General features: G+C 46.5%; 1 long non-coding RNA gene across 1 annotated transcript in view; it reads right to left on the reverse strand.

Annotated features, from left to right (window-relative positions):
• LOC137321294 (uncharacterized) overlaps nucleotides 1–21,694 on the reverse strand; it is an 88,650-nt gene extending 66,956 nt beyond the window's left edge. The window contains exon 1 of the long non-coding RNA XR_010962772.1: nucleotides 21,451–21,694. This is a non-coding gene — a long non-coding RNA (uncharacterized lncRNA). The remainder of the gene's footprint in view (nucleotides 1–21,450) is intronic.
• Nucleotides 21,695–25,345: the final 3,651 nt, after the last annotated feature.

Below are 25,345 nucleotides of genomic sequence, written 5' to 3' on the forward strand. Positions count from 1 at the left end.
GACCGACCTTAGTTCCCAGTTCCCCAGTGCCGTAAATTTAAAATGATCATCCTTGTGTTTAAACTCCTTCATGTGCTTGCCACTCCCGATCTCTGTAACCGCCTCTAGCCCTACATCTGCCCCCCGCCTCCTGCCCCCCAACCTGTCCATTCCTGTGAATTCAGCCTCTGGTGCATCCCTCCATTTCTCCCCTCCATTGGCAGCTATGCTTCCAGCTACCCAGCTCCTACATTCTGGAATTCCCTCCCTAAACCTCTGCACCTATCCATCCTTCTCTACCTATCTATCCTTCAAATGTTCACCCATTTGCAGGTCACTGATTATTTGAATACAGTCAGGAGGGAATGGCCCTGGGAGTCCTCAACATTGACTCTGGATCCCATGAAATCTCATGGCATCAAGTCAAACATGGACAAGGAAACCTCCTGCTGATTACCACCTACCGTCCTCCCTCAGCTGATGAATCAGTCCTCCTCCATGTTGAGCACCACTTGGAGGAAGCACTGAGGGTAGCAAGGGCACAGAGGGTACTCTGGGTGGGGGACTTCAATGTCCATCACCAAGAGTGGCTTGGTAGCACCACTACTGACCGAGCTGGCCGAGTCCTGAAGGACATAGCTGCCAGACTGGGCCTGCGGCAGGTGGTGAGCGAACCAACTTGACCTCGTCCTCACCAATCTACCTGTCACAAATGCATCTGTCCATGACAGTATTGGTAGGAGTGATCACCGCACAGTCCTCATGGAGGCAAAGTACCGTCTTCGCACTGAGGACACCATCCAACATGTTGTGTGGCACTATCACCGTGCTAAATGGGATAGATTCAGAACAGAACTAGCAGCTCAAAACTGTGGGCTATCAGCAGCAGCAGAATTGTATTTCCAGCACAATCTGAAACCTCATGGCCCAGTATATTCCTCACTCTACCATTACCAACAAGCCAGGGGATCAACCCTGGTTCAATGAGGAGTGCAGAAGAGCATGCCAGGTGCAGCACCAGGCATACCTAAAAATGAGGTGCCAACCTGGTGAAGCTACAACTCAGGACTACATGCATGCTAAACAGCAGACGCAACATGCTATAGACAGAACTAAGCGAGTCCACAACCAACGGATCAGATCAAAGCTCTGTGGTCCTGCCACATCCAGTCGCGAATGGTGGTGGACAATTAAACAACTAACGGGAGGAGGAGGCTCTGTAAATATCCCCATCCTCAATGATAGCAGGGTCCAGCACGTGAGTGCAAAAGACAAGGCTGAAGTGTTTGCAATCATCTTCAGCCAGAAGTGCCGAGTGGATGCTCCATCTCGGCCTCCTCCCGATATCCCCACCATCACAGAAGCCAGTCTTCAGCCAATTTGATTCACTCCACGTGATATCAAGAAACGGCAGAGTGCACTGGATACTGCAAAGGCTATGGGCCCTGACAACATCCCAGCTGTGGTGCTCCAGAACTAGCTGCGCCTCTAGCCAAGCTGTTCCAGTACAGCTACAACACTGACATCTACCCCACAATGTGGAAAATTGCCCAGGTGTGTCCTAGCCACAAAAAACAGGACAAATCCAATCCGGCCAATTACCGCCCCATCAGTCTACTCTCAATCATCAGCAAAGTGATGGAAAGTGTCGTCGACAGTGCTATCAAACGGCACTTACTCACCAATAACCTGCTCAACGATGCTCAGTTTGGGTTCCGCCAGGACCACTCGGCTCCAGACCTCATTACAGCCTTGGTCCAAACATGGACAAAAGAGCTGAATTCCAGAGGTGAGGTGAGAGTGACTGCCCTTGACATCAAGGCAGCATTTGACCGAGTGTGGCACCAAGGAGCCCTAGTAAAATTGAAGTTAATGGGAATCAGGGGGAAAACTCTCCAGTGGCTGGAGTCATACCTAGCACAAAGGAAGATGGTAGTGGTTGTTGGAGGACAATCATCTCAGCCCCAGGGCATTGCTTCAGGAGTTCCTCAGGGCAGTGTCCTAGGCCCAACCATCTTCAGCTGCTTCATCAATGACCTTCCCTCCATCATAAGGTCAGAAATGGGGATGTTCGCTGATGATTGCACAGTGTTCAGTTCCATTCGCAACCCCTCAGATAATGAAGCAGTCCGAGCCTGCATGCAGCAAGACCTGGACAATATCCAAGCTTGTGCTGATAAATGGCAAGTAACATTCGCGCCAGACAAGTGCCAGGCAATGACCATCTCCAACAAGAGAGAGTCTAACCACCTCCCCTTGACATTCAACGGCATTACCATCGCCGAATCCCCCACCATCAACATCCTGGGGGTCACCATTGACCAGAAACTTAACTGGACCAGCCATATAAATAGTGTGGCCACAAGAGCAGGTCAGAGGCTGGGTATTCTGTGGCGAGTGACTCACCTCCTGACTCCCCAAAGCCTTTCCACCATCTACAAAGCACAAGTCAGGAGTGTGATGGAATACTCTCCACTTGCCTGGATGAGTGCAGCTCCGACAACACTCAAGAAGCTCGACACCATCCACAACAAAGCAGCCCTATTGATTGGCACCCCATCCACCACCCTAAACATTCACTCCCTTCACCACCGGCGCACCGTGGCTGCAGTGTGCACCATCCACAGGATGCACTGCAGCAACTCACCAAGGCTTCTTTGACAGCACCTCCCAAACCCGCGGCCTCTACCACCTAGAAGGACAAGAGCAGCAGGCACATGGGAACAACACCACCTGCATGTTTCCCTCCAAGTCACACACTATCCCGACATGGAAATATATTACCGTTCCTTCATCGTCGCTGGGTCAAAATCCTGGAACTCCCTTCCTAACAGCACTGTGGGAGAACCTTCACCACACGGACTGCAGCGGTTCAAGAAGGCGGCTCACCACCACCTTCTCGAGGGCAATTAGGGATGGGCAATAAATGCCGGCCTCGCCAGCGATGCCCACATCTCATGAACGAATAAAAAAAACCACAATTTTCTGACAGCCGTGCCCTTATTTAGTGGCCAGGTGATAATGTTTCAAATGTAGGTTTACAGCAGCTTATCTTAACAGTAGGTTGAGACACCTGCTCAGAAGTTACGTGGGTGAGGTGCGTGCGGTGATCAGAGCTTCGGTGAAAATTATGAAATTCAGCATGGGGCCTTATTTCAGTAATTATTCCATTAAAATGGGAGTTCTGTTTGCCTGCCATGCTGCCTGCTTTGGCCCACAAAAATCAAATGTCGCAAATCTACAAATCAGCCTTAATAATAATGAAAATCTTGCATTTTGATTCGCATGTGTTTAAATAAGTCATTTATTTATTGGTTGTTTGCAATCTTCTTCCTTGGTTGCCTTTGTTCAGTTCCACTTCGGATCAGAGATCCAAAATTCTCTGTGATTACCACATTGCTGCTTCCTGCTCCCTATCTGATTTACCTCAACATTGAAAAATAACTGCATGTGTGAATGAAGGACACTATGATTTCACAGCACATTGGAGTCTCAAGATACTGTGCTAAGCTGTTGTACATCAAATCCAATCATTTAGAAAGCATACTTTACAACTAAAGCCACCTTGATTGAGGAGACAGTATGAATTGTTAACAGCAGAAAACAAGCTGAGATTGGCACCTTTAACAATCTCTGGATTTATTTGAATTCATATTCAGACTAAAAGAGAATACGAGAAGGTCAAGGATGGGTTTAGAGTGCATGTGTGTAAATAAGGTTGGTGAGCTGTAGGCGCAGAGAGTCACATGGAAATATGATGTAGTGGCAATAACGGAGACCTAGCTTAAAAAAGGGCAGGATTGGGTACTAAATATTCCGGAATACAAATGCTCAGGAAAAATAGGGAAGGATAAAAGGTGGTGGTGGTGGGGGCGGTGTGGCAGTATTGATTGAGAGGATGTCCTGGAGAGGTCAAGGACAGAATCTATTTGGTTACAGTTAAGAAACAATAGAGGCGCCATTACACTACTGGGTCTATTCTATAGGTCACCAACTAGTGGGAAGGAGATAGAGGGGCAAATTTGCAGGGAAATTACAGAGAGGTGCAAAAGCCATAGAGTACTGATAATGGGGGATTTCAACTGTCCTAATATAGACTGGGATAGTAATAGTGTAAGGGGCAAAGAGGAGGAGGAATTTCTGAAGTGTGTTCAGGAGAACTTTCTTGATCAGTATGTTTCCAGCCCAACGAGGAAGGAGGCATTGCTGGATCTGGTTCTGGGGAATGAGATGGGTCAAGTGGAGCAAGTGTCAGTGGAGGAACATTTAGGAAACAGTGATCATACTATCATAAGGTTTAGATTAGTTATGGAAAAGGGACAAGGAGCAATCTAGAGTAAAAATACTTAATTGGAGGAGAGCCAATTTCAGTGGGCTGAGAACGGCTCTGATCCGGTAAATTTGAAACAAAGATTGGCAGGCAAAACTGTAATCGAGCAATGGGGAGTCTTTAAAGAGGAGATGGTTCAGGTACAGTGTAGGTACAGTCCCACGAGGGGGAAATGTAGGGCAACCAAAGCCAGAGCTTCCTGGATGACGAAAGAGATAGAGAGTAAGATGAATCAGAAAAAGGGGGCGTATGACAGATGTCAGGTTGATAATACAAGTGAGAACCAGGCTGAATATAGAAAGTACAGAGGAGAAGTGAAAAAGGAAATAAGATGGGCAAAGAGAGAGTCTGAGAATAGACTGACGGTTAACATAAAAGGGAATCCAAAAATCTTCTATGGGCATATAAATAGTAAACGGGTAGTAAGAGGAGGGGTGGGGCTGATTAGGGACCAAAAAGGAGATCTACGCATGGAGGCAGAGGGCATGGCTGAGGTACTAAATGAGTACTTTGCATCTGTCTTTACCAAGGAAGAAGATGCTGCCAAAGTCACAGTAAAAGAGGAGGTAGTTGAGATACTGGATGGGCTAAAAATTGATAAAGAAGAGATACTAGAAAGGCTGGCTGTACTTAAAGTAGATAAGTCACCTGGTCCGGATGGGATGCATCCTTGGTTGCTGAGGGAAGTAAGGGTGGAAATTGCAGAGGTGCTGGGCATAATCTTCCAATCCTCCTTAGTGGTGCCGGAGGACTGGAGAATTGCAAATGTTACACCCTAGTTCAAAAAAGGGTGTAAGGATAAGCCCAGCAACTACAGGCCAGTCAGTTTAACCTCAGTGGTGGGGAAACTTTTAGAAACGATAATCTAGGACAAAGTCAATAATGACTTGGACAATTTTGAATTAATAAAGGAAAGCCAGGAAGGACTTGTTAAAGGCAAATCGTGTTTAACTGACTTGCTTGTGTTTTTTGATGACGTAACAGAGAGGGTTGATGAGGGCAATGCGGTTGATGTTGTGTATATGGACTTTCAAAAGGATAAAGTACCACATAATAGGCTTGTCAGCAAAATTGATGGCCATAGAATAAAAGGGGCAGTGGCAGCATGGATACGAATTAGGCTAAGTGACAGGAAACAGAGAGTTGTGGTGAATGGTTGTTTTTCAGACTGGAGGAAGGTATACAGTGGTGTTCCCCAGGGGTCGGTAATAGGAACACTTTTTGTATATATATATATATTAATGATTTGGACTTGGGTGTACAGGGCACAATTTCAAAATTTGCAAATGACACAAAACTTAGAAGTGTAGTAAACAGTGAGGAGGATAGTGATAGATTTCAAGAGGATATAGACAGGCTGGTGGAATGGGCGGACACATGGCAGATTAAATTTAACACAGAGAAGTGCGAAGTGATACAGTTTGGCAGGAAGAATGAGGAGAGGCAATATAAACTAAATGGTACAATTCTAAAGGGGGTCCAAGATAAGAGAGACCTGAGGGTATATGTGCACAAATCATTGAAGGTAGCAGGACAGGTTGTGAAAGCGGCTAAAAAAGCATATGGGATCTTGGGCTTTATAAATAGTGGTATAAAATACAAAAGTACAAGTTGTGTTGAACCTTTATAAAACACTGGTTCTGCCACAACTGGAGTATTGTGTCCAATTCTGGGCACCGCACTTTAGGAAGGATGAGAAGGCCTTAGAGAGGGTGCAGAAGAGATTTACTAGAATGGTTCCAGGGATGAGGGACTTCAGTTATGTGGATAGACTGGAGAAGCTGGGGTTGTTCTCCTTAGAGCAGAGAAGGTTAAGAGGGGATTTGATAGAAGTGTTCAAAATCATGAAGCATTTAGGTACAGTAAATAAAGAGAAACTGTTCCCATTGGCGGAAGGTTCGAGAACCAGAGGACACAGATTTAAGGTCATTGGCAAAAGAACCAAAAGCGACATGAGGGAAATCTTTTTTACGCAGCGAGTAGCTATGATCTGGGATGCGCTGCCTGAAAGGTGTAGGGGGTGGTGGTCTGTGTCAGCTTCACCTCTGACTACTGAGCGGTCTGAATCGCTCCCACTCCCTGGGTTCTAGACCTTGGACTTATTTGGGGGTTGTGACAAAAAATGCAGCAGACAACTGGTTTTGGTGCAAGAAACTTTGACCTTTATTCAAGAGAGGAAATACAACACAACAATCTTAACACTCTAATAAAATGGGGAACACTACAGTACACGCGAGGGAAATTACAGTAGAAAGATACCTCACCCCTCCCAATCCCACTGTACTAGCTAAGTTGGACTCTAAAGGACCAGGGATAATGCTCACCAAACGAAACCTTGACAGTAATTCACCCAGAGGTAGGTCAGAAATAAATTGTAGAGTGGAAACTTTGCGGATCTTCGGTTTTCTCCCGAGTTGGTTTTCTTTGGTCGCGGTGGCTCAATATTACCCGGTTGGTCGGTGGTAATATTCGGTTGGTTGTTTCGTAAGGCCCTTGTTGCCGCGAGGTGTCTGATGGTCACTGGGACTGTTGCTCTGGTTTCTTCTTGTGTGTCAGCCTGCTTCTAGAGCTGCTGTCCTTCCCTGTCGAATTGCTTTCCTTGTTGTCTGTTGGAAACTGCTCTTCTTTCCAGACACAGGCAGAACCAAGACAGTTTCTTCTTGTGTGTCGGCCTGCTTCTAGAGCTGCTGATCTTCCTTGTCAAACTGCCTTCCCCTCGCCTTGTTGTTTGCTGGAAACTACAAACTGCTCTTCTTTCCAGACACAGGCAGAACCAACACAAGCAGCCCACCAGAGCCAGCAAGCCAGAGAGAGCGAGAGCTTTCGCCTTGTGGCTGTCTCTTCTACAATGGTCTGTTTAAACAGTTCTTACAAAGTTCTTTGATGGCCTTTTGATGGTCCCAATCATATTGCAAATTGCTTCTCCCAATGTGTCATTGTTTTTAATTCTGATTTAGAGCTTGTCACATAAGGCTTCCTTTTGTATCCAACGTCCTAGGTGTTGATAGGTTTTGCATTAAAACAAAAGCATGGCCCCACCAGTCTGGAAACAGTTATCTCTTTCAATGGGAGTGCTTATCGACCCCCTGCTGTCCGTTTTGCATTAAAACAGAGACATGCCTGAAGCAGTAATTCTCCCACCTTCCACGTGTGGGTTGTAGATTTCGTCTGGTGACCTCTCAACTATCCTTCCATTTTAGGATTATAGTCAATGGCCAAAGTTTTCCCACACTCAGGATAAAGGTGAATTTCTTTAGGGTTTTTCTCTGAGTTTTTGGGGGATCTGTGAATTTTGAGAATCTTACAAAGGGTGGTGGAAGCAGATTCAATTGTGGCTTTCAAAAAGGAATTGCATAAATACTTCCAGGGAAAAAAATTGTAGGGCTATACGGAAAGAGTGGACGGATGGGACTAACTAAATTGCTCTTACAAAGAGCTGGCGTGGGCTCGATGGGCCGAATGGTCTCCTTCTGTGCTGTAACCATTCTATATCACCAGAAATGAAAACATCTAATACTGCTTGAGTACCTTTCTGTCTAGAATAAATTTTAGGCAACAGGAATCATATCTAAGGAGTTTGAATAAAGTTGCAATAAACAAATGTACTGTTTAATAAATCGTACATATTTTACCAATCTACATTCAATTTTTTGTTTTAAAGGATGGTTTTTAATAAAAAGCATTTGGCGACATCCTTTGATGACTCAACAGGTTTACGCTACTGAATAGCTGAACCATAGAAATCAGGAAGGTCTCTGGCCTGTGCTGAGTTAACTGATCTCAGTCCAAGTGGCGGTGGGGTCCCTGCAATCAGCTTTAGCTTCCTTGGATTAGGGAGGTGAAAATCAGCAAGGGTTCCTGCTCATAGCTGCTAATTCTGCTCCTGATTGCCCAGCCCTTCTGAAAGTGCATGTTTGTGGCTGTCAAGTGATGATAGAATCAGGCTTGGCTGTGATGGCCCCATGCCCCAATACTCTCTATTGGGTTCACACGTGAACTTGTGCGGGGTTTGCCACCTGTGGAATTTTACTCCATCAAGAAGTTAACTCATTCAGGAGAAGAGAGAAAAAGAGTGCAAAAGGAAAGCATCGGCCAAACTATCTTAATCTGCCAAATACTTGGACGCAATGATATAAATTGCGCCAAAACGCATCGATGTATTGTAGAAGTGTTTAATGTAATTTTGTCATAACTAAAGTGGGTTGTGACTGTTTGGTTGTTCTCCTCATTAAGCAAAGTAATTTTACAAACCTCTATGTTTTTTCTCTCACTAGTTCAACCAAGTACTCCATTTTTCCCAAAACAAATATAACAAAAATCTGTAAATGGACTTTGAACAATTCTCAAAAATGGAAAGATTTATTATTAAATGAGCTGGAATTTCAACTTTTAAACGTGTTTGCCCACTGGTTGCTGAAAGTTATGTAACCTGTCAGGATGTGTGGAAGTATAAAATTAAGAGTGAAAATTTCCATATTTTTCAGGACTGGCCTGACCTCTGCCTACATAGAATCATAGAATCATAGAAAGCTACGGCACAGAAGGAAGCCATTCGGCCCATCGTGTCCGTACATACTTTGCTATTTTCATTTACTTTTCAGGGAAAATTTGCACCAGTCAAAACAATTTGGGTGAAAATCAACCCTGTCTCTTATAACTATTTTCTTCAATTCAACTGAACTTTCCACTCTACTGTTACACACTATGGCCTGAATTCTCATCTTCCCACCCCAGGAGGGTCAAGGTGGGACTTCTGCCCCCTCCCATGACAGCATAAAATTCTGCTGATGCTGCAGCACCAGAAGGGAAGTGAAGGATAGAAGAGTCCCAACCACTAGATCCAATTTTATTAACTGAAGGCCTCGGGTGAGACTGAGTCCTTGAGCAGGTGAGAGATCAGGGCAAAATGGAGGGAGAGAAAGTCGCGATAGACCCTACACCCTGCATCCAGGGGCTTCAGGGTCTCCTGCCACCACCCCAGGGACACCCACCCGGCTTCTCTTGGTGGTCCCAGGGCGCAACAGATAGAGGAGCAGACATGAAGGGAATGGGCCAGGTTCAAGTAGCAGAGGGCACCAATTAAAAAATAGGAATTTAGGGATAAGAAGGGAGTAAGAATGTTTTCACCCAAACATTGTGGGAAAAGTTACCAAAGAAGGCCATTAATCGGGAAAATGTAATCAAGTTTAAGAGGGAATTAAAGAGGTAATTTTCCACCTTTGTGTGCCTATGAATTCTACGTCTGCTGAGAGTGCAAAGCAGGAAATTCCCTGCACACAGCCCTTGATTTTCCATCCATTAAAATTTATGTACGGAAAACCAGGGCTGCCCATGTGCAATTTCCTGATTTTCATTCCCGGAGGGTGAGGTTTTGCGCCAGGAAGGTGAAAATGGGAAATTATTCAGAGAGAGAAAGGATTGAAAAGTGTGGCGGGCTTTTCTTATTAAGAAAGGATAGGTTGTGACCCTTTTTTGGGGGTAAAAAAATGAGGTAAATTGCTCCCATAAGCACCCAGCCACGTACACTAGTTATGGAACTGCCTCCAGTGTATGGGTTACTCGTACACATCCAAATGTGCCTCCATTAAATATGGAAGTGGGTGCATTGGAGCCGGATGGCGATCGCGCTGGAAAAATCTATTATTTTAACTTCCCAACCGCCCCCAAACCCACCTGTTCTTGGGGGTTAAAATTCCCCCTTCCTTCCACAAAAGAATAAGTTAAAATGCCTAAAGATTATTTCAGAGGGCCAGCTCCCAACTGTGCACCTTCCTCATAAATTCCAGAGAAGAAATGATCAGCCCAGACACATCACATCCTCGTACACTTACATCTTTTTTAGAAATAACCCTTAAGGCACTGCAGCAATGTAAGCGGACACACAGTATAAATATAGCATGTTATTTTGAACAACCTGTGGGCCCCAGTCTATTAGCACAGGGGAATTTGTTGGTCGCCTGTTATACAGGCTGGTGCATCAGCAAAATAAGCATCACATAAAATGGTTCCCTACAGTGTATGCACACTTTATATCTTCACGATGAACATGTGTTCCATTTTGTTGCTGGAAAGAAAGACCTCAGGATGTCCCAAAGCACTTCACAGTCAATGAAGTACTTTTGAAGTATATTCGCTGTTGTAATGTAGGAAACGCTGCAGCCAATTTGCGCACAGCAAGTTCCCACAAACAGCAATGTGATAATGAACAGATAATCTGTTTTTTAATGGTTGTGGGATAAATATTGGCCAAGACATCGGGGAGAACTCCCCTGCTCTTCTTCGAAACAGTGCCATGGGATCTTTTACATCCACCTGATTATACATAATAGATCATACATTGGTAGTTAGTTAGACCATGTGTGTGGCCACGTTACACTGGCCACTCCTGATAGGCTTCCTCTGCACAGAAATGGAAAAGGCAAAACACTTTCACATGCAGAGTCTGGAATGTCCAATGGTTTGTGGCCAGTATAACCTGCCCAGTGTAACTGAAGCAACACTATTCAGTATGACTCACTGTGAGTCATTTTCAATTTCTCCACTTTTTAAAAATTTGTTCACGGGATGTGGGCGTCGCTGGCGAGGCCGGCATTTATTTGCCCATCCCTACTTGCCCTTGAGAAGGTGGTGGTGAGCCGCCTTCTTGAACCGCTGCAGTCCGTGTGGTGAAGGTTCTCCCACAGTGCTGTTAGGAAGGGATTTTGACCCAGTGACAATGAAGGAACGGAGATATATTTCCAAGTCGGGATGGTGTGTGATTTTGAGGGGAACGTGCAGGTGGTGTTGTTCCCATGTGCCTGCTGCTCTTGTCCTTCTAGGTGGTAGAGGTCGCGGGTATGGGAGGTGCTGTTGAAGAAGCCTTGGCGAGTTGCTGCAGTGCATCCTGTGGATGGTGCACACTGCAGCCACTGTGCGCCGGTGGTGAAGGGAGTGAATATTTAGGCTGGTGGATGGGGTGCCAATCAAGCGGGCTGCTTTGTCCTGGATAGTGTTGAGCTTCTTGAGTGTTGTCGGAGCTGCACTCATCCAGGCAAGTGGAGAGTATTCCATCACACTCCTGACTGGTGCCTTGTAGATGGTGGAAAGGCTTTGGGGAGTCAGGAGGTGAGTCACTCGCCGCAGAATACCCAGCCTCTGACCTGCTCTTGTAGCCACAGTATTTATATGGCTGGTCCAGTTAAGTTTCTGGTCAATGGTGATCCCCAGGATGTTGATGGTGGGGGATTCGGCGATGGCAATCTCGTTGAATGTCAAGGGGAGATGGTTAGACTCTCTCTTGTTGGAGACGGTCATTGCCTGGCACTTGTCTGGCGCGAATGTTAATTGCCACTTATCAGCCCAAGCCTGGATGTTGTCCAGGTCTTGCTGCATGCAGGCTCGGACTGCTTCATTATTTGAGGGGTTGCGAATGGAACTGAACACTGTGCAATCATCAGCGAACATCCCCATTTCTGACCTTACGATGGAGGGAAGGTCATTGATGAAGCAGCTGAAGATGGTTGGGCCTAGGACACTGCCCTGAGGAACTCCTGCAGCAATGTCCTGGGGCTGAGATGATTGGCCTCCAACAACCACTACCATCTTCCTTTGTGCCAGATATGACTCCAGCCACTGGAGAGTTTTCCCCCTGATTCCCATTGACTTCAATTTTACTAGGGCTCCTTGGTGCCACACTCGGTCAAATGCTGCCTTGATGTCAAGGGCAGTCACTCTCACCTCACCTCTTTTGTCCGTGTTTGGACCAAGGCTGTAATGAGGTCTGGAGCCGAGTGGTCCTGGTGGAACCCAAACTGAGCATCGTTGAGCAGGTTATTGGTGAGTAAGTGCCGCTTGATAGCACTGTCAACGACACCTTCCATCACTTTGCTGATGATCGAGAGTAGACTGATGGGGCGGTAATCGGCCGGATTGGATTTGTCCTGCTTTTTGTGGACAGGACATACCTGGGCAATTTTCCACATTGTCGGGTAGATGCCAGTGTTGTAGCTGTACTGGAACAGTTTGGCAAGAGGCGCAGCTAGTTCTGGAGCACAAGTCTTTAGCACTACAGCCGGGATGTTGTCGGGGCCCATAGCCTTTGCTGTATCCAGTGCACTCAGCCGTTTCTTGATATCACATGGAGTGAATCGAATTGGGATACAACCTGACCAAGCAGTTCACCCGCCCATTGTAGAACCTGATCGATCTTCATCCCATTGAAATCAGTGGAACAAAACTCAGCCAGTTTCTATAAAGGGTGTACGATCCACCTCACCAGGATTGCGAAGTTGGAGTTTACCACATTCACACTGGCAGGATAAGTATAACAAAGCCATTCCTATTTGTAACAAAATCAATCAAACCATCTCGATACCATTCACGACTATATCTTTTGCAACATGATGATGTAAATGAAAAGATGAAAAATAAACTGAGATGACCCTCTTTTTCATATAAACCTAAATAAAATTTGAAAACTGGTCAGTTATTTTGACCTATCATTCTATAGAAAACCAGCTGAAATAAAATGAAATCATTTTTTGGTGCTATCTTGTTAGAAAATGGGCTCAGAAAGTTCACTTAAAGTTTGGAATATGGAACCACATCGTTGCAAATCACCCCACAATTTGCAAGAGCTGTCAGCTTTTGAAATGTTCACAGATTTCCAGGGCCTCCAATGCCTTGGACTATAGTATAACCCGGAATTTCCTGAATCGACATAACTGGTAAGTTATGCCGTAATTTATGGTAATCAACCCGTCGGCATTTCCCGCTGAAATTTGCTGAGAATCTCATTAGCATATGCTGGAATGTCACAACTTGCTTAAAACAAGTGGAAATCAGCGTAAGCAATCGGGGTCCAACGAAAGCTCCAAACTTACGCTATATTCCTTCTTTAAGTCCCTTTTTATGCATGACAATTAAAGTTTGAAGCCATCAAACTATCACTTATGCACATTAGGCACAATGGGCGTTAAATTGGGCCGTGTAGCGCCCGTTGTTTCGGCGCAACACGGTCTCTCTGACATCCAAGATGGCATCTTGGATGTGCGCGCACGTTTCCAGTGTGGTGTACGTGGGACACCATCTTGGTATAGGAGTTAGCACATGCGCAAATACTAAACACTGGAAGCAAGTAAAGTAGGGAAAAAATGCATGCAATCAGTGTACAAAACTGATTTAAAGTGATAGACACCATTTTGGACCTTTACGCTCAACTCAACGCACAGTCTTAACCCCCGACCATCTGAACGTTTCTTACAGTGCCTGGAGGACCCATCACCAGCGCTATTTAAAGGGCCATGCAGGCGTTGCAGGTTAGTTACTGGATTATTGCTTCTGGCTGCTGGAGGAGTAGGAAGTGTTTTTTGAAGCTCCCTATTCTTACTGACAGTTCCTAGACTACATTTGAGAGTCGTTAGGCATCTATCACGGTTTGGAAAGTTACAACCGTGGTTGAACAACATTTCTGGCAACCATGGGCGGTCTGCTAGGGCTCCCGCTGGGCATTGAGCATGACTGGGAGCATGCAGAGAGGCCACGCCTAGCGGGTCAAGCTGCGAGGAGAGGAGGACAAGGAGGCTCAGGGCACTGAGCAGGAGGCCCTACCCAATGAGGGCCTTCCATGACCAATTTTCTTACCTCAACATGACCGAGGAGGATTGCATCCGATGCCTGAGGTTCACCAAGGAAGCCGTGACCGAGATCTGTCAACTGGTGCGGCCACAACTGCAGCCTCAGAGCAGGGCGAGGACAGCATTGCCTGTGGCTGTGAAGGTCACCGTGGTGCTGAATTTCTACGGCTCAGGATCATTTCAGGCCTCTGCTGGCGACATGTGCAACATCTCGCAGTGTGCAGTGCACTGCTGCATAAGGGAGGTCACAAATGCACTGTACCACATGAGGAACAGGTTCATCACCTTCCGTCTCGACAGAGACAATCAGAACGAGCGAGCACGGGGGTTCGCCCGCATTGCTGGCTTCCCCATGGTGCAGGGTGCCATGGGCTGCAAACATATTGCCCTGCGTGCCCCGCACATCAACTCTGCCGTCTTCGTCAACCGAAAGGGCTTCCACTCCCTCAACGTGCAGCTGGTGTGTGACCACACGCATCGAATCACGGAGGTCGATGCCCGCTACCCTGGGAGCAGTCACGACACCTTCGTCATGCGGCAGTCCAACGTGCCAGCTATCTTTCACCTGACTCAGCAAGTCAAAGGCTGGCTACTGGGTGACAAGGGCAATCCCCTCACACCGTGGCTCATGACACCCGTCAGGAACCCGTGCACAGCAGGCCTATAATGAGAGCCATGCTGCCACACGCAACATCGTGGAGCAGACCATAGGCCTCCTCAAACAACGCTTCCGCTGCCTGGACCGGTCTGGAGGAGCCCTGCAATACTCCCCTGAGTGGGTGGGCAGATTCGTGGTGGTCTGCTGCATGCTGCACAACCTCGCCATCATGAGGGACCAGCCTTTGCCACTAATGATTGGAGAAGACCCTGAGCCAGAGGTGGAGAAGGAGGAGGCGGAGGAGCAGGAGGAGGAAGAGGCTGAGGAGGAGGAGGAGGAGTGGGTGGAGCTGGAGGAAGAAGTGGAGGAAGACACAAGGGTGCAACAGGGACCACACGCCTTGTCTGTAAGGGCTCTGTGTGCTCACCTGATCCGTGCCCGCTATTAATAACGTCAACTACATCCCCCAACTCACCAGCAGTCCTACACTCCCCACCTTTATGCTCCCACAAGACAATCAAATCGCCCTCCATCTGATTACACGTTGGTTTCCCTCTCAGTTCATTGCACAAATAAAAACCACCACCAAATGCAAATTCAAAGTCTCATTTATCAATGAATAAATGAACTTATGCAAACAGAACAGAACTATTCACCCTTGTGCATTCCCTTAGTGCCTGTTGTCCGTGTGCCTTTACCTTTCCTAGTGCTTTTACAAGGTGTTTCCCCAGTGGATGGAACATGGGTGGTGGGAGGCTGCTGGCCTTCAACGGATGAGCGTCCAGATGGCCTTGGAGGATGACCTTGAGCACTCTGGGCCAGGAGAGCCCATCTCAGCATAGGCTGCAGCAGTCTGCCACCAACAGGGGCACTTGTGGAGTGGCAGGGGTGGGAGCAGGAAGGCTGTAGTCCTGAGAGAGGACAGCAGGTCCGACTGCCATGGCATCACTGCCACTCTCCCAGGGCGACGTCTCAGCAATCTTGGTGATCAGCTGAGGAACAAATTGCTGGAGTGCTGTGATGCCCTGAGAGCCCCGTTCCACAGTGGTCCCCAAACCCACGATAGCAGTCTGAGCTTCCAAGGTAGAGTCTGAGCTCCAAATGCAGCAGTCAGGCCTTGGATGGCAGATGTTTGTGCTGCAATGGAAGCTTTGACATCAGTCATCAGACACTGCATCATGGTGGGTTCCACAGGTGCGCTGATGGAGGTGACCACCCGTTCCATGTTGGAAAGGATGGGCTCCAAGCTCTGCGCAAAGCCCTGTGCCAAGTTGGAGCTGGACTCCTCCATGCCCCTTCTCATTGTGCGCAGGCTTTCTGGCAGGTTTTCCAGTGCCCCAAGCATTTGTTGTTGTACGCCCATCAGCCATCTTCTGTAGCCTGGCCCATTGAAGTCCTCATCTGACTCCTCTGCAGCAGAACTAGTGAGCGACCTCGCCCTCCGGTGAGCTGGCACCTGTGGTTTCCGTTCCCTCCGCCCCGGCTCCTGCGCACTTGTGCTCGGTGTCTCACCACATGCAGACCCCTCCTCTAACCTAACCTCTAAAGGACGCGCAGTGTCAGTCTCTGAGCTGGTGAAAGCAAGTGTCAGATCGAGTGATGGTGTGGCTTCAGTGTCCCCCTCCCCCTCCTCCTCCTCGGACGGTGCCGCCACGTATTCTTGGGTATCTGCAATGACAAAGGGAAACAGGTTGAGTCGTGGAGTGGGGAGAGGAGTAAGTAAGACGTGTGTGCTGACAGCATCTGCAGCACATGAGTCAGAAAAGATTATGGGAGGAGGGAGATGTGGGAAATGAGAAGGAGCATTAGATATGCAGAGACCCCCTTCATCGGGACCTCCAGCGCGGCATGTTGTCATGGTTGCAGTGACGGCCCGCCCAATGATCCGAAACTCTGTCTCGTCTAGGGGGGTGAGGTTGTGTAAGTGTCTCCGTCCACCCTCAGGTCCCTCCTGCTTCCAGCTGTTATGTACCACCTTCTGCAAGACAGAGGTCAGTGAGTATCCTGCAAGGTGTGTGGGTGATGTGCCTGCCATGGTTGAATAGCTGCCAGTTTGTGTGACCTGTGAGTGGTGGTTGTGTGGCCTGCAAGTGTGGTACTATGTGCGGGTGAGATGCAGCATGCTGAGTGCAGCGTTGTGTATGGATGGGCAGTGTTTGTTGGTGGGTGGGTGACGGGGAGTGTGATGCCTGGAGCAGTGGTGCAGTTGGTTGGATGTGTCACTTGACACTTGCATTCACTCACCTTGACCACTCATGTCAAATCATTGAGCTTCTTTTGGCACTGCACCTACTTGCGTGGTGCATTGTTTCTGGCATTCATTTCCTGCGCCACAGCCTGCCAATGCCTGCGGAGCTGGAGTCTGGAGGGTCTCCTGCTAGCCTGGGGATACATGTTGGCCCTCCTTTCGTCCACCCCTTCCACCAGGGCTTCCAGTGCATCATCAGAGAAGCGCGGAGCCCTCTCTCGTGCCGGTCCTGCTATCCTCGTGGCCATCTTTCCCTCCTCCTAGTAAACTGTGTACTTGCCATTTGAAATGTGCACCTGCACCTTTAAGAGGTGCAGGCTGCTGACGACGTGCGCTGTGCACGCCCCATTTCCAACTTCCTCATTCTCCGTGCAGCCTCTGAGCAGCGCGAGTAGCGCTGGCTGCACGGAGATATCATGGTAAGTAGCAGGCAGCATGAAGTTCACATGCTGCCTGCGTAGGGGCCATCGGTCGTGGGGTACTAGCGCATCATGCTACCCCTGCCCGAAAACGGCCCTTATCCAATTTTTCTCCTAATATATTTAAGAGAATGCAATCATGAATTTTTAAAAAATTTTAATGCAAATTGTTCTGGTGCTTTAAAGATGCATTACAAGGTACAGAAAATAAATTGTTGTCTCAGTGATGAGAAATAAAGAAAAATAATTTTTTTGGATTGCCATAAAACATCACAAATATGACTTTTGGTCCTGCTGTGCCTGAAATTTACATTCCTTCAGAACTGGTGTCAATTCACCAAACTCGCACGAGCTGAACTTTTGTCTAGGGGTGGGGCTATGTCAATCAGTGCCAGAGGGTTTTGGCAGAGGTTTCACGGAATTGCCATAAAAGATTGAGGAAATCTGGGGGTAGCGTCAGTCACCCATGCTAGAATTTGCTCGAACTTTTGCACCTAAAACCTGCATTACCCCATACTTAAGCCGTTGTTTCGGCACAAGTTTCCAGGAGGTTCTGGGCCGTTATTGTTTCTTCTGTGCTTGCACAGCCCTTTAAAAGTTCCTCAACTTTTGTGGCATCAAATTGGTGCACAATGCACCCTCTTCTGAGCACAGCCAAACAGTGCGGAAGGAACAACGATCACAGAAAGACTGGCAGCAAGTGTGGGCCCGTATGTATTTTGGCATTTTATGTCGACACAAATCAAATAGAAATGATGCCTCAATCCCAGTAGACAGCAAAAAAATTCTAAAACAGCCCATAAAAAGGCTACAGGGACTGAAATAATCTGGGATTCCTTCAACACCTTTGGTATACAAGGCTAGTACTTAGCTTTATGCAAAAATAATGAAAAGATGCAGGGCATAAATTCAAATTTCCACTGCTGTCTCCCTTTGAATATATGCTCCCCAGATGAACACGACACTCCAATCATATTATGCTCTCTGGAGACATTTGCAGCTAAACCCAAATGCATTGTTCAGACGATTAAAGAAAGAAAAGATATATTTTAGGATTGAAAATGTTTGGGAGGATTTTGTTTAAAAGCTGACACACAATTTTTATAATGCCACTATGATTCCTCTCCCAGGTTGCTCGCAGCGGCCTCCAGGAGATTAATCTTTAATTCCGGGAGACTCCAGGACAATCCTGGAGGGTTGGCAACCCTAGAGTACTGTGGAGTATGCTTCATAATGCTACCTCCAACTTCACATAGGCTGACTCGGGATAGGATGTCCCCATGCTGTGATGAAAAATCTTGTTATGTTTTTCTCAGCTTGATCATTTCAAATTATAGTCAGAACAAATAGAAAAATGGTTTAAGCTGTGACCAAGTTTTTCACCTGATCAAAAGATTACTTTATTTGGGAAAGCAAAGCACAGCATGACTAGAATTTCATTGGCGTCACAATAAATATATCATCCAATTGTGATTGTAGAATCATAGAATGGTTACAGCACAGAAGGAGGCCATTCGGCCCGTCGAGCCTATGCCGGCTCTTTGTAAGAGCAAGTCCCACTCCCTCTCCCTTTCCCCATAGCCTTGCAAATTTTTTCCCTTCAAGTATTTATCCAATTCCTTTTTGAAAGCCACGATTGAATCTGCTTCCACCACCCTTTCAGGCAGCGCATTCCAGATCATAACAACTCGCTGCGTAAAAAAGTTTTTCCTCATGTCGCCTTTGGTTCTTTTGCCAATGGGAACAGTTTCTCTTTATTTTCTTTATCTAGACCCTTCATGATTTTGAACACCTCTATCAAATCTCCTCTCAATCTTCTCTGCTCTAAGGAGAACAACCCCAGCTTCTCCAGTCTATCCACGTAACCGAGGTCGCTCATCCCTGGAACCATTCTAGTGAATCTTTTCTGCACCTTCTCCAAGGCCTTCACATCCTTCCTAAAGTGCGGTGCCCAGAATTGGACACCATTGGACACATATTTCAATACTTTTAAAATAACCATTTTAATTGTGTTGTCAGCCTTGGCTTAGTGATAGCACTTTCACCTCTCAGTCAGAAGACTGTAGGTTCAAAACTCATTCCTAGAACTTCAGCACATAACCTAGACTGAAGCTTCAGTGCAGTACCGAGGGAGTGCTACACTGTAAGAGGTGCTGTCTTTTGGATGAGATGTTAAACCGAGGCCCCATCTACCCTCTCAAATGGATTCAAAAGATCCTGTAGCACTTTTTGAAGAAGAGCAGTGGGTTTCTCCCAGAGCTTGGCCAATATTTATCTCTCAACCCAACATCACTGAAACAAAATATCTTGTTATTTATCTGTAGGAGCTTGCTGTGGACAAAGTGGCTGCCGTGTTTCCCTAAATTACAACAGTGCTTCAAAAGTACTTCACTGATTGTGAAGTGCTTTGGGACATCCTGAGGTCTTTCTTTCCAGCAACTAAATAGAACACATGTCCATAGCCCTAACCCAATTTGGTTGTCAATGCAGACCCTAATGTGAAGATATAAAGTGTGCATACACTGTAGGGAGCCATTTTATGTGACGCTTATTCTGCTCATATACCAGCCTGTGTTTTTTCATTCGTTCATGGGATGTGGGTGTCGCTGGCGAGGCCGGCATTTATTGCCCATCCCTAATTGCCCTTGAGAAGGTGGTGGTGAGCCACCTTCTTGAACCGCTGCAGTCCGTGTAGTGAAGGTTCTCCCACAGTGCTGTTAGGAAGGGAGTTCCAGAATTTTGACCCAGCGACGATGAAGGAACGGCGATATATTTCCAAGTCGGGATGGTGTGTGACTTGGAGGGGAACGTGGAGGTGGTGCTGCTGCCCTTGTCCTTCTAGGCAACCAACAAATTCTCCTGTGCTAAGAGACTGGGGCTCACAGGTTGTCCAATACCACATTGTATATTTATACTGTGGTTCAGCTTACATTGCTGCAGTGCCTTAGGGGTTATTTCTAAAAAATATATAAATCCTATGGAGTGCACGAGGATGTGATGTGCCTGGGCTGATCATTTCTTCTCTGGAATTTATGAGGAAGGTGTGCAGTTGGGAGCTGGCCCTCTGAAATAATCGTTGGGCACTTTTAACTTATTCTTTTGTGGAAGAGTGCGGGGCGAATTTTAACCCCAAAGAATGGGTGGGTTAGGGGCGGGTGGGAAATTAAAATAATAGATTTTTCCAGCGCGATCGCCACCCACTTCCAGGTTTAACGGAGGCACGTTTGGGTCCATGTGAGTAACCTACTTGCCGGAGGCAGCTCCATAATTAGGTGTTTTTAAATTGGATTTAAGAGACCTTCGAAGAACGGGTTTCCCGGGGCTCGTGAATCTCGCCAGTGAGACGGAGGTAAGTGTTTATATTGCACTGTTTGTGGGTTAGGAAGAGCAGGAGCACTTCCCCGCGGCTCACCAAACTTACGTTTTCAATGACCCGTCACTCCTACCATGTCCGACTTTTCCTGTGTCACCCCCTCACGATGTTTGATATCCCCCAACCCCCTTGGAACGCCCCCCCACCCATACAAACCCCGAAGACTCCAATATCTCTCCAGCTGCTTTCATAAGAACATAAGAAATAGGAGCAGGAGTAGGCCAATCGGCCCTTCGAGCCTGCTCCGCCATTCAATAAGATCATGGCTGATCTGATCCTAACCTCAAATCTAAACTCATGTCCAATTTCCTGCCCGCTCCCCGTAACCCCTAATTCCCTTTACTTCTAGGAAACTGTCTATTTCTGTTTTAAATTTATTTAATGATGTAGCTTCCACAGCTTCCTGGGGCAGCAAATTCCACAGACCTACCACCCTCTGAGTGAAGAAGTTTCTCCTCATCTCAGTTTTGAAAGAGCAGCCCCTTATTCTAAGATTATGCCCCCTAGTTCTAGTTTCACCCATCCTTGGGAACATCCTTACCGCATCCACCCGATCAAGCCCCTTCACAATCTTATATGTTTCAATAAGATCGCCTCTCATTCTTCTGAACTCCAATGAGTAGAGTCCCAATCTACTCAACCTCTCCTCATATGTCCGCCCCCTCATCCCCGGGATTAACCGAGTGAACCTTCTTTGTACTGCCTCGAGAGCAAGTATGTCTTTTCTTAAGTATGGAGACCAAAACTGTACGCAGTATTCCAGGTGCGGTCTCACCAATACCCTATATAACTGCAGCAATACCTCCCTGTTTTTATATTCTATCCCCCTAGCAATAAAAGCCAACATTCCGTTGGCCTTCTTGATCACCTGCTGCATCTGCATACTAACCTTTTGATTTTCTTGCACCAGGACCCCCAGATCCCTTTGTACTGCAGTACTTTCCAGTTTCTCGCCTCTTAATCTGGCTGGCTGCCGGGCGCAAAGCCTGTTGAAAAAAATTTAAAGACGTCCAGATGACAAAATCGTCACGACGTGCAGGAGACCCTAACTTCTGGGTTTCTCATCCGAAAATCCTCCAGCTCTCTTCCCGGCTCCGAGTTAATATCCAGGCCAGTATTTCTTTCCCATTACTTGTAACCTTTACTTGCTAAAATGAATATTTAATAGGAGCAAATCATTTTTTAAAAGAATGTAGTTCAGAACATCATCAGGAAAGATCAAGGGAGGACACTAAAGTTCAATTGTCTGAAGGATTATTGTTATTGGCCTGCTACCTAAGTTATTTTGGCTAAAATGCTGAATCACAGTACACTTCATAATGCTGGAAAATGCACCAAAAAAGTGTCAAAAGTCAAATTTCACTGAGGGTATCATGTACGCAGATCCTCTTAGAAATAAATTTGGCCCTATCATTGATCAATTCCACCTTCATAAATTTCTAAATGTACCTCTGCAAAAAATTGCACTTTTGCATATTTTTGTATTTTCCCCCCCCCCGTGGTACAACTGATGGATAATTGGGTGTAGCTGCAGCTTAAGCCATGACAAGTTTATCCCACTGTATTCCCATTGTAACTATCACTTTTCATATGTCGTAGGTCATCCGGTGTCAGCTTTCACAGAAAAAGCAAACTCAATCGGGAAATGCGATCCCAAAACAATAATAAAAATCCTGAACCTCAAAAGGAGTTGAACTTATTCAGTGACTTTGAAGCAATGGCCTTGGTCATCATAGTTCTTTATTGAAGGTGGTTTTGCATTTGTCTATCAAGTTGTTTATCAAGTTGTCAGCTTTTTGGAGGGCTGTGTCAGCTTTCTTGAAGCTATGTGTCAGCTTTTCCGAGTTTTGTAGGTGAGCATGAACACAATTCCCCAGTGCAGTGAAGTGATGAGGTAATGTCACGTTAAAATCATAACCTAGTTACACATAAACTACCTGTTAACCTTAGTTTAACAGTTTCCAAATACTGTGTGCATTTCTACTCCTCCTCTCCCCCATCAAACCCAGCACTTTGGCCATAGGTCTAAGGTACTAAACATCACTGAATCGATACACCACATATTGCCTTTGTGTAACTATTTACCACATTCTTGACGAACCAGGTAAATCATTAATTTAGTTACTGGTATTTGTCACATCTGCGTACACATTTTGTGTTCGATTCTGCAGGAACAGGCACTATAACTGCTAACCCTTTAAGGGCATTACTTTATAATGACACCGAGTGCACTGTACAACGTTGCTTAGCAACATGGACAACAGCAACTGACTGTGAAAGGCTAATGTTTGTTCAGCTAACTCTCCAGAAATATATTCAGCAGAAAAACAGTGCCTCTGTGTGAATGTTGGTTTATTAACCCCTAAAGAACTAGATCCGACTCAAATACATCCCATAACCTCTTGTGATCACTGAACCAATGTCATCTCATGTTGCCGTCCCATTATTGCACTTTGGGTTTAAAAAATTATTATACATATAATTACACATAAAACATGCGGAAATATCCTGATAAAGAATGCAAAGAATTTTGTTGTAAAACTGTTCCTTCCTTATTATATGGCCATTTTTAAATCTAAATTTTTCATCTCGTGCCCTCATTTTTATCATGTACCAAACATATTGGACTTGATAGTAACCCCACTCCGATGGGCGGGAGAGGGGGGTTAAAGAGTTAAATACGGGAACCCATCCCTAACATGTCACATTCGCGCCCGCCACGTTTTATACGGCGGCAGATATCTGGGCGTCTCAGACTCCCACTGTGGAGAAGCGGGATGCTTATTTAAAATATTTAAATCGGGCAATTGGCAATTGCCACAGTGCAATTGGGAGCTCGATTTAAAATTCACTGTTGCTGCAGAGGCTTCCCAGGGGATCAAGGCTGGGAGAAGCCGCCAGCTCCACAAGGTAAGTGCCTCTCTCAGCACTCCTTGTGGGCCAGGAGGAGCAGGAGTGCAATCGGCCTCCCCCAGCCTTGATCGCCAGCCTCCCCCATTCCCCCCCCCCCCCTTAGTCCCGATCGCCAGACTCCCCCCACCCCAGCCCTCCCGATTGCCAACTTCGCTCCCCCCTCCCGACCGTGGCCTCTCTTCTCCATCCCGATTGCTGAGGACCGTCCCCAAGGGTCCCCGGCTGCGGCCTCCTGCCACTGGTGTTCACTCCCGGCCGCTGGCCAGGCTGTCCATTTGGCCGGCTGCTGGACGGAAAACAGAACTAAAAACTGTTAATGAGGTCCTGTCGTTAAGATCGGCAGGACCTCCACGTCCCCAGCCTCGCCGGGTTCTTTGGCCATTTTTGGCCTCACCTGCAAGCTCCCCGCCTCCCCGTAAGTAACAGAAATTTCAAAGAGTACTAACGATGCCAACATCAAAGGACCTTTCAGTACTGTGGCAGCAAGAAAAGAAAAAGCTGCTGTTCTCTAATTATGTCAGCCCTGGTGTTTTTTGGCTTTTTCAAAGATCTGAATTGATTAGCAGTTTTTTAACCTGCATCCAAAAATAATGACCATTTTAGATATGTGTGTGCGCATGTTGAAAGTTAATACCTAGAATTGGCTGTGTTTGAAGTAGTAACACAATCTCAGGGTTTCCAATGACTGCACAAACCACTCAAACGTTGCTTGGTAGTTGGTGATATAATCCATATAGGATAACACAAAATCTGGAGCAAGCAACAAATAGACTAGAGTATGCTACATCTATGACAACAGGTAGGTTGGAATACATTACAAGGCAGTAACACACCGAGGCCTTCAGATATCTGCAGCATAAACCAACGCCAGTTAATCCCCAAGATAGAGACAGTCTTCAAATCCATTTCTACCTTTGTGAATCTTCATAATAGATACACAAAAAAAGTATAGCCGCCATCAATTCTAAAATTAATGCATACAATTATGGATATAAAGTGGCTTGGGCTCCTCCGAGCCTCCATCCATGCATCACCACCTCCCACCCACCGCCTCGGGAATAGCACTGCCACAGCCTGCCAGGGACAAAACACGGGAGATGCAAGTGAGGGTGGGATGGCGGTGTGACACCATCTGCAATATTTCCCATCATCCCGCCCCTCTAAACATCAGCCGCAAGGGCTGCAGGAATGAAACAGCTGGACCCAGACCTCAGGATATGCATTTCAACGGAGGGTGTTGGAATTCCTCAGATTTAAACATCTGTTTCAGTGAAATGAGATTTTGATCTATTGTAAGGAGAGGTTTTACCTCAGATGATATTTAAGTACTTTAACTTAAAGTTCATTATTACTGAGGCCTGAAGCTGTGAATTTGGAATGGGAGGGTTTTAAATGAGTCTGTGCAGCCTCTTAAAGGGGAATTCAGCTAGGGTTCCTTACCACTGAACATTACTCCGTATCTGGCCTTCCTTGATCAGGAGGAGGAGCAACAGGACCAGAGAAGGGTCTGTTTGCATCTGAGGAGATTGAGAACAGTAAAGAGATACCCGGTCACTAGAACTGTGAGGAGCGTGGAACGCTGACATATAGCTGTCTGAAAAGCAATGCCTGAGGAGACTCAGATTCCCAAATGAGTTATGCAAGATCCTGAAACCAGATCTGGAGCCATCTTCCAGGAATACCACTGTGGAGGATACGTGGAGATGAAGGTCTTCAATGCACTAACATTTTATGCATCAGGATCCCTCCAGTCTAGTGCAAGGAGTCTCTGTAACATTTCACTGTCAGCAGTCCACCTTTGCATCAGGTAGGTGACCAACTGTTTCCAGGAACAGAAGGGTTGGTAACAGTTCTGGAATGCGCTGCCTGAA

This window comes from Heptranchias perlo, chromosome 4 (genome assembly GCF_035084215.1).
Source record: "Heptranchias perlo isolate sHepPer1 chromosome 4, sHepPer1.hap1, whole genome shotgun sequence".
NCBI lineage: Eukaryota > Metazoa > Chordata > Chondrichthyes > Hexanchiformes > Hexanchidae > Heptranchias > Heptranchias perlo.